At 37.3% G+C, this 7920-nt stretch overlaps 1 protein-coding gene across 1 annotated transcript in view; it reads left to right on the forward strand.

Annotated features, from left to right (window-relative positions):
- LOC108522647 (guanine nucleotide exchange factor VAV3-like) overlaps positions 1–7920 on the forward strand; it is a 233856-nt gene that overhangs the window by 91179 nt on the left and 134757 nt on the right. The gene's annotated exons all lie outside the window — the stretch shown is intronic.

Consider the following 7920-nt stretch of genomic DNA (forward strand, 5'->3'; position numbering starts at 1 on the left):
AAAAAAAAAAAAAAAAAAAAAAAAAAAACCACACACATACAACAACACTACCAAAAAATTAGCATCTACTTTCCAAATGAGATTAGAATTATTTTGTAATTAAAATCGTACACGGGAGGGAATCTTTTCTCCAGAGATAATTTTTTTCTGCTGGTCACCTCAGAGGGTAGGGTTACTATTATCTGCCCTTTAGTTTGATCACTGGGCGCTCAGGCCTAAGAACCAGTATTCTTTTCCTCCAGTCTTCTCTATATCTGAAAGCTCCTAATTTTTGAAAGTTGAGAATGTTCTGTTGTCATTTTCTCTATTTTGACACTTGGTTAGGTGACTCGGAGAATACATGAATCTCAAGTGTTCGAGATTGTTGAATAATTTCTGTTGCTTGAATTTCAGCAGATATTTGTTGGATTTCAAGGACATTTTTCACATGGAAATTGTTTTAATATTTACTGTTATCTGTATGCACACTAAACATGGGTATAATAAGTGAAACAAATCATCCTTTCAAAAATTACAGTCATTTATTATGAAGTGAACAGACATAAGCCTCTCATAAGTAACTAGCTATAAAATAGTCAGGTAATTAAGGTGACAGGACTTTAGCCCATGCTGATGTAATTGCATTATGAAAATAAGCAAATAAGGAGGAAAAAACTAGTGCTATTAAGAAGTGTGTCCTTACTCTTGTAATTCAGGTGCCAGTGTCTTATCAAAAGGCTGTTTGAGAGTACACATTTTTTGATCTCTGAGATGTAATATTTTCATTAGAAAATAACCCAATGGATTGCTCTTAGCTAAACAGCATAAACTTGAGACGGAAATATAAGAAATTTGATGCTGAAATACAGCACATATGGGGAAGCCACTCTACCTGGGGAGGGGGAAGGCCCTGGTTCTCTCTCTGGTCTTAACCTGTGGTCATTTTGTGATCTAGAAGTCACCAGCCTTCTCGGGTATCAGGCTGCCTGCCAGCTTGGAAAGCTGTACAAAAGGAAGGGGGAGGGGGAAAGAATATGGTTTCTAAGATTCCTTTAATCTCTGGAAAGCTGTGATTTAACTGTCTTGGGGTTCTTGGGGTCCAAAAAGTGATGGAGGATAGAAGATGATAATGAGTACAAGGAACTGAAAACCAAGCCCCTAGTAAGGAAATGGGAGCACATTTGTCTGTGGCCACGAAGCACAGATGAGGTGGACACTTCTGTAAGCTGTTGGCCCTGAAAAACAATGGAGATATTTCTGGTTTTATTTTCTTTTATCCTTCCCCTATTCCTCCTGCACCTTTAAAAAAATCTTCTTTGATTTTCCTTTATTTTCACCCTTTCTTTTGGGGAAATGAAAAATGAAAATAAATTGGGGAAATGAAAAATGAAAAGTCTTGGCTTTTAAACCTCATTAAGGAACTATTTATTTTTCATTTAAATTTGCAAGAAATGGTGTTGATACATGTTGGAAAAATATATAAATACTTTAAAATGCATGGTGGTGTTCTACTGGAATGAGATTGCATGCTAGATTGATTAGACAATGGAAGCTTTGTAGGAGAGCTGATAATACAAAAAATTGAATGTGAAAGCACAAACTGTATGCTTCTCAAGGATAAATGTATTTTTGACTGCTTAGAATATTTTAGCAGTGGTAGATCTGAAACAATTAAACGTGAGATTGTGGTTTAGAACTTGAACTTACATTATAGTCACTTACATTTTGCTACTGCCAAGATTGGAGTAGCTATCTCTTTAGAACTGTATGATCTAAAGAAAACACTGAAAGTTAAAGAATTTGTGATATCACTTCATAATTTACTGACACTGATAGTATTAAGTATTATATACTCTAAGTAAAAACTGCCAATACCACCACCATTTAGCGCTTAAAATATGCAGTTTCAATCTTCATGTATAATTTTTAAAATTGTGACACCATTAGGAGGTAGGTATTACATTTTCTTTTCATTGTACAGATGAGAAAATCTGCATCCCAAATCACGTATCTATTGGGGATTGAAGCAGCGGTTTGAACTCAGGTCTAGCTGATTCTCTGCTACTACTGTACCATAGTGCAAACATTCACATAGCACATAACGTGTGCTTTGCGTATATTGAGGGAATCGGCACGTCAATCCCAACATGTGGGTACTATTATTTTTCCCATTCATAGGTCCTATAGGAACTGAAATAATTCTTGTAGTTTTAAATTTTTAAGTTGAAAAAATGTGAATAGAGTGTTAATTCAGCAGAAAAATAATTTCTGATGTCGTGAATATATACATTTTAACAGGATGTGGATAGGTTATTTTCCTCCATTCCTTAGGATTTAATTAAATTTTCTGTTAAAATGAAAAACATCTATGTGTGCTCTTCTGTCTGCCTCAATTCCTACCTTGGTAAATCTGAAATTCATGTGTATTTGGCACCTTTTTGCCAAAGAATGTATTAATTATGATAGCAGCACTTAGTGTTTTTATAGCATTTGAAGTTTTCAGAGTGCTTAATATTACTGACTTCTTTGATTCTCATGATCTTGTGAAGACATTCTTCAGATGAGGAAGCTAAGACATGAGGAAGTGCTTAGATAGTGATTCAAGGGTCTCCTTGCTTGGGAAGAGGAACAAGATCTGGAGCTCAGGCCTCTGGCTTCTCAGTCCTGTTTTTCTTGTCCACTGTCTGTGTTTTGGGTCTCACTGCTCTGTGGATGGTCAGGGAAAAGGATGAACTTATAGAAGAAAATTAAAGGAATTTATAAAATTAAAAAACACAGGTGATGTGTTACTTGGCATCTAATTATACTTTAGCAAGAAAGTAAAGATTTAGGATACTGCATTAGTCTGCAGCCCGGTGGTGGTTAAAGTTGTTAACTCTAAATAGGCATGTGATTCACCGATTCTCATCTATACACATGCAATCAATTCTTAGCTACACTCTCCTCCTGCTTTTCTCATTGTGGTGTTTTCTGCTTACTAATCTTTGTCCAAGCTCTCCCTCTGTTTGGGGTTTAGGAAATTTATTTTGAATCTTAGACTTGATATGGATGTGTTTTCTTTTGGAAAATCCTGGAAACAGTGTTAACACAAATAATAATTTGTATTCTGTGAGATGGTTAAAAGAGCATCCATTTGGACTCCTCTAGAAGAGCTTATGATAAATCTGCCTTTCAGTGCTACCTTTAATTCTTAGCATTGAGCTATTTCCTCAATAGTAATTCACTTCCAACTCCACCAACATCAACAAAAGTTAGAATGGTTTGAAATGCTTTCTACACTTTTTTTTTTTAATCACACAGGAAAGAGGAGTGAGTTTAGTAACTTGAACTCATTTAAGAGTCAGCAGAGGCCTTGAAGTTAAATATGACTCTCACTCTTCAGGGTTGTTAAATACTGAAAAAAGTTCCTGAAAGAGGGAGACTCCTTGTCTAAGACTGCTGAGGCCTAGTCGGGGGAGAGGGAGGGAATGGGGGATGTTGAGGGTTTATGTTTTGAAAAACCATTTACTTTCTTACTTTTGAAAAAAGATGAATCTCTTTCTGGCTTTCTGGTAACAAAAATAAGTAAAATCTTGTTAGTTAACTTATTTGCTTAAGAAATGTAATTAAAATGTTTTTCCTGGAATAATATTAGAAATACACTGTATTATTTTTTGACATTGTGACAGTATCTGTAACTTTGTTCATTTCCATACTGTATATAACGAATTTTTCATAACTGTTTCAATCGTCATTTTATGATTAACTCACTTTTTGGAAATGTTTCCTACTGAGCCGTCTGTTGGCACATTTACCGTTCAGAAGCACGTGGGATTTTTTCTGTAATGAGACAATTTCTAGAGGGTAATAGAAGTCAGGCTGACACTGTCCAGATGAGTGACTAAAGTCAGCTCCTTACCCTGCCTCTGGGTGAGTGTAAAGGGCCTGCTTCCCATGACACACAATATAAAGTGATATGTTTTCTTAAATCAAAGAGTATCCACACCTGGCCAGTGGTAGGTCCAGTTGATTTGAATTGTAATAGGATAGTTTCATCATGTTCAGGTTCAGCACAGGCACTGTAAAAAGGAATTCAGAGCATCAGCTTAGGGGTGAGTCAGGGATACAGGTAAGAAAATGACTGGGAGAGAGTGAGAGAGCAAGAGTTGTATTTTAGTTAAGAATTAAACTAAAGAGCTTCTTCACAGCAAAATGAACAGTCAGCAGAGTAAACAAACAACCCACAGAGTAGGAGAAATTCTTCACAATTTGTACATCAAACAAAGGACTAATATCAGGAATCTATAAGGAACTCAAACAAATTAGCAAGAAAAAACAAACAATCCCATCGAAAAGTGGACTAAGGACATGAATAGACAGTTCTCAAAAGAAGACATACAAATGGCCAACAAACATATGAAAAAATGTTCAGTATCACTAATGATCAGAGAAATGCAAATCAAAACCACAATGGGATACCACCTTACTCCTGCAAAAATGGCCATAATTAAGAAATCAAAAAATAATAGATGCTGACATGGATGTGGTAATCAGGGAACACTTCTACACTGCTGGTGGGAATGTAAACTAGTACAACCACTATGGAAAACAGTGTGGAGATTCCTTAAACAACTAAAAGTAGAACTACCATTTGATCCAGCAGTCCCACTACTGGGTATCTACCCAGAGGAAAATAAGTTATTATACAAAAAATATACTTGAGCACCCATGTTTATAGCAGCACAATTCACAGTTGCAAAAATGTGGAATCAGCCCAAATGCCCATCTATCAGTGTGGATAAAGAAATTGTATGTATGATGAAGTACTACTCAGCCATACAAAGGAATGAATTAATGGCATTTGCAGCAAACCTGGATGGAACTGAAGACTATTATTCTAAGTGAAGTAACTCAAGAATGGAAAACCAAACATTGTGTGTTCTCACTCGTATGTGGGAGCTAAGCTATGAGGATGCAAAGGTGTAAGAATGATACAGTGGACTTGGGGCTCAGGGGAAAGTGTGAAAAGGAGGTGAGGGATAAAAGACTACAAACTTGGTTCAGTGTATGCTGCTTGGGTGATGGGTGCACCAAAATCTCACAAATCACCACTAAAGAACTTACTCATGTAACCGAATACCACTTGTTCCCCCAAAACCTGTGGAAATAAAAAATTAAAAAGCAAAACAATACATGGTTTCTGAGTTGGATCTTGGTTTGGAATCCAGTTAAGCTCCCTGTTAGTAGATAGTCTTGGGCAAGTAACTTAGCTTCTTTGAGCTTCAGTTTCCTCATCCATGTATTGAGTTTAGGTGAGTGTTAAATGAAATCATGTATGTCAAGTGCTTAACAGAGTGTCAAGGTCCAAGGTAAGTACTCTTGTTGTTACTGTTATTACCACTATTATTATTTTTAATGGTTGTGGGATTCATTGGTAAACATAGGTGTCGAATTCTGAATTAAGTGCAAGAGATCTAATGATATTAGAAGGGTGAGATAAGAAATAAAATTTGTTCTTTCTAATGTTGTATAGCACTATTCTAGTTTATTTTGCACAATCATCTTTTCTCTTTCGTTCTGTGGCCTTGGATTTTCTTTGAGAAACCACACTTTCCTCCTTCTCAATTATAGAGTTTGGATGGTTTAATCAATTATATCCCATGCCTTTGACCATATATAGTGATGGTTCAGGAATGGGGTGAGTCACTCAGTTGCGACCAATAAGACATTTGCAAGGGTAGTTTTATTTTTCTCTAATCTGAGGCTTCGAGGAGCTGTAGCTATCCAGGTACCACATGGAGTTTCAAAATGGACCCAGTTCAGAGGAAATAGAGTTGAAGATGAACCTAGTGACACCATGTGAAGTGGGAATCAATGCTGTGCCCAAAGCTGAATATATATCTATAAGTTTTTCCATGAACCAATACATTCCTCCTTTCCTCATTTTTGAGCCAGTTTTCACTGGTTCTCTCAACCAAGAGTAAGAGAAATCTAAGTGATTCACTGTGTTTCACCAGTTAAATGATTTCAGGTTTGTAGATATGTTAACTTTTATTGCCCAAGTTCCAGGTAATTTGGAGACCATTTGTTAAGCCTCTACATCTTCTATCGTATACTCAAGAGGAGATATAAAGACAAAGTCCCAGAACCTATTTTGCAGCATGTAAATAAGAAGTACAGTCCCAGTTTCATAGTAAATGCTTTCTTTTCCTTACCGTTGATTCCAGAAATATCATGGATCTTGAGGTTGAGAAGGTCACAGCAGGCATCCTGACAAGCTACTTGAGAGCCTGCAGTGGTTTACTACTACCTGTCTAATCTTTGTGAAATCTGCCTGGCTTTCCCTGTCACAAGAAAACCCTCCCAAGCAAAGGCTCCTGAGCCTTTCTTGGCTACAGGTGGCCCCAGGGACCTCACCTTGGCATGGCTTGAAAGATCCTTATTATCTAGTGCATACACATTAATCAACACCTGGAAACATTTTTTCATATATACATATGTAAGCAGGAATAATTATTTTAGTGTGTAAATCTTTTTAGGTACTTGTTTGACATAAAACACGTTTAACATTTCTCTCTTGAAGTATTTCCCACTCAAATTATCCAGAAATCTCTGGGCTTTCTGTAGTCCATGGGGCTTAAATCAGCCTTGCTTCAAAACCCCACAGAAGCTTGATCTCTCTGTCTGCTAGTGTGGTGCTACTGCACAGGACTGGTTCTGTGGGACAGCTTTAGTTTTCTGATGCTAGCAGTGCCCTTGTATTTTCATCCCTTCTCAACCCCGTACTACCCACACAACTTTCCTTCATCCCTATAGCATTTTCGCTTTTGCGTTGAGCCTGGCCAGGCCATATCTCCCTAGCTCTGTGATGAATTCTGTTCAGGGACTCCTTGTATTCTGTCAGCGAGGTTGGGTCACGTCCTCCTCATTCAGCCCTTACAGGGTACCAACTTCCAGTCTCAGAGTGGCATTTGGGATCCCCAGTATTTTTCCTCCCTCAAGGGTCTGGAATTTTCCCACAAATGAGCCAACTTTCAGCCTAGAGCTGGCTCAGCTTGGCAAGGAGTACTGTCAGGAGTCAACCTCCACTCACCAAGGCCTCCTTTGCTTTGTCCCCCTGAGCAGTAGGAGGCTTGCCTGTATTTACATAACTAAGGGGCAGCTCTGCAGTGATTCCTCCCTGAACAAAGATAGCTTGTTCCAAGGCTATCTTTTTTTAGGCAGAGGAGGAGGGAACAACTTTCTAGCCTTCCCTAATATATGTGTCTGGCTGGCTGTTAACACAATTCCCGGATCATTAGCACCATTCCCCTCCTTTGTTTTTGGATCGAGTTGACCTTTTTAGCAACCTTCTCATCTTTTTCCCTTTTGTAGGGGTATTTAATGCTTGGCAGAGTTTTCCATTCTTACCTCCTCTTATAGAACTTTAGTACCCGAGCCATGCAAAGACATTTTTTATACCTTAGTGATTATTCAAGTTCATTTTTTAGTCTACTCCTAATTATTTTTGAGTAAGTTCAATAAGCTCTTTACTCTTCTCTAAACTAAAGACTGTTGAAAACTTCTAGAATAATATTTCCCAGATAACTTTGCAAAGAATCCCATTGTCCTAAGAAATGGTAATAGGAAGACTGGAGAAAAATATTCTTGTTCCAGTGAGTTTGGTAAACACTGCATATTGTATTTCTGAGATATAGCATAGTAAAGGAACTGAAAAGTCCTGCAGTGAGAAAAACTTTTGTCTACTCCAGAATTTCTCATATTTGCACATGATATTAGGTATTTAGGTGTCATGCTATTTAGGTGTCATGCTATTTAGGTATCACATGATTGCTTCAAACTTACTATGTAGAAAACTGAAGTACTTTTTTTTTTCCTTTGGAGACTTATTTCTATTTTGGTAATGTTCCTTGTTTTGTTCACCCTGCCAGGAACTAAATGGTTACAAATGCCTTTTTTTTG

The sequence above is a fragment of the Rhinopithecus bieti genome, unplaced genomic scaffold (genome assembly GCF_001698545.2).
Source record: "Rhinopithecus bieti isolate Rb0 unplaced genomic scaffold, ASM169854v2 scaffold_66334, whole genome shotgun sequence".
Classification (NCBI taxonomy): domain Eukaryota; kingdom Metazoa; phylum Chordata; class Mammalia; order Primates; family Cercopithecidae; genus Rhinopithecus; species Rhinopithecus bieti.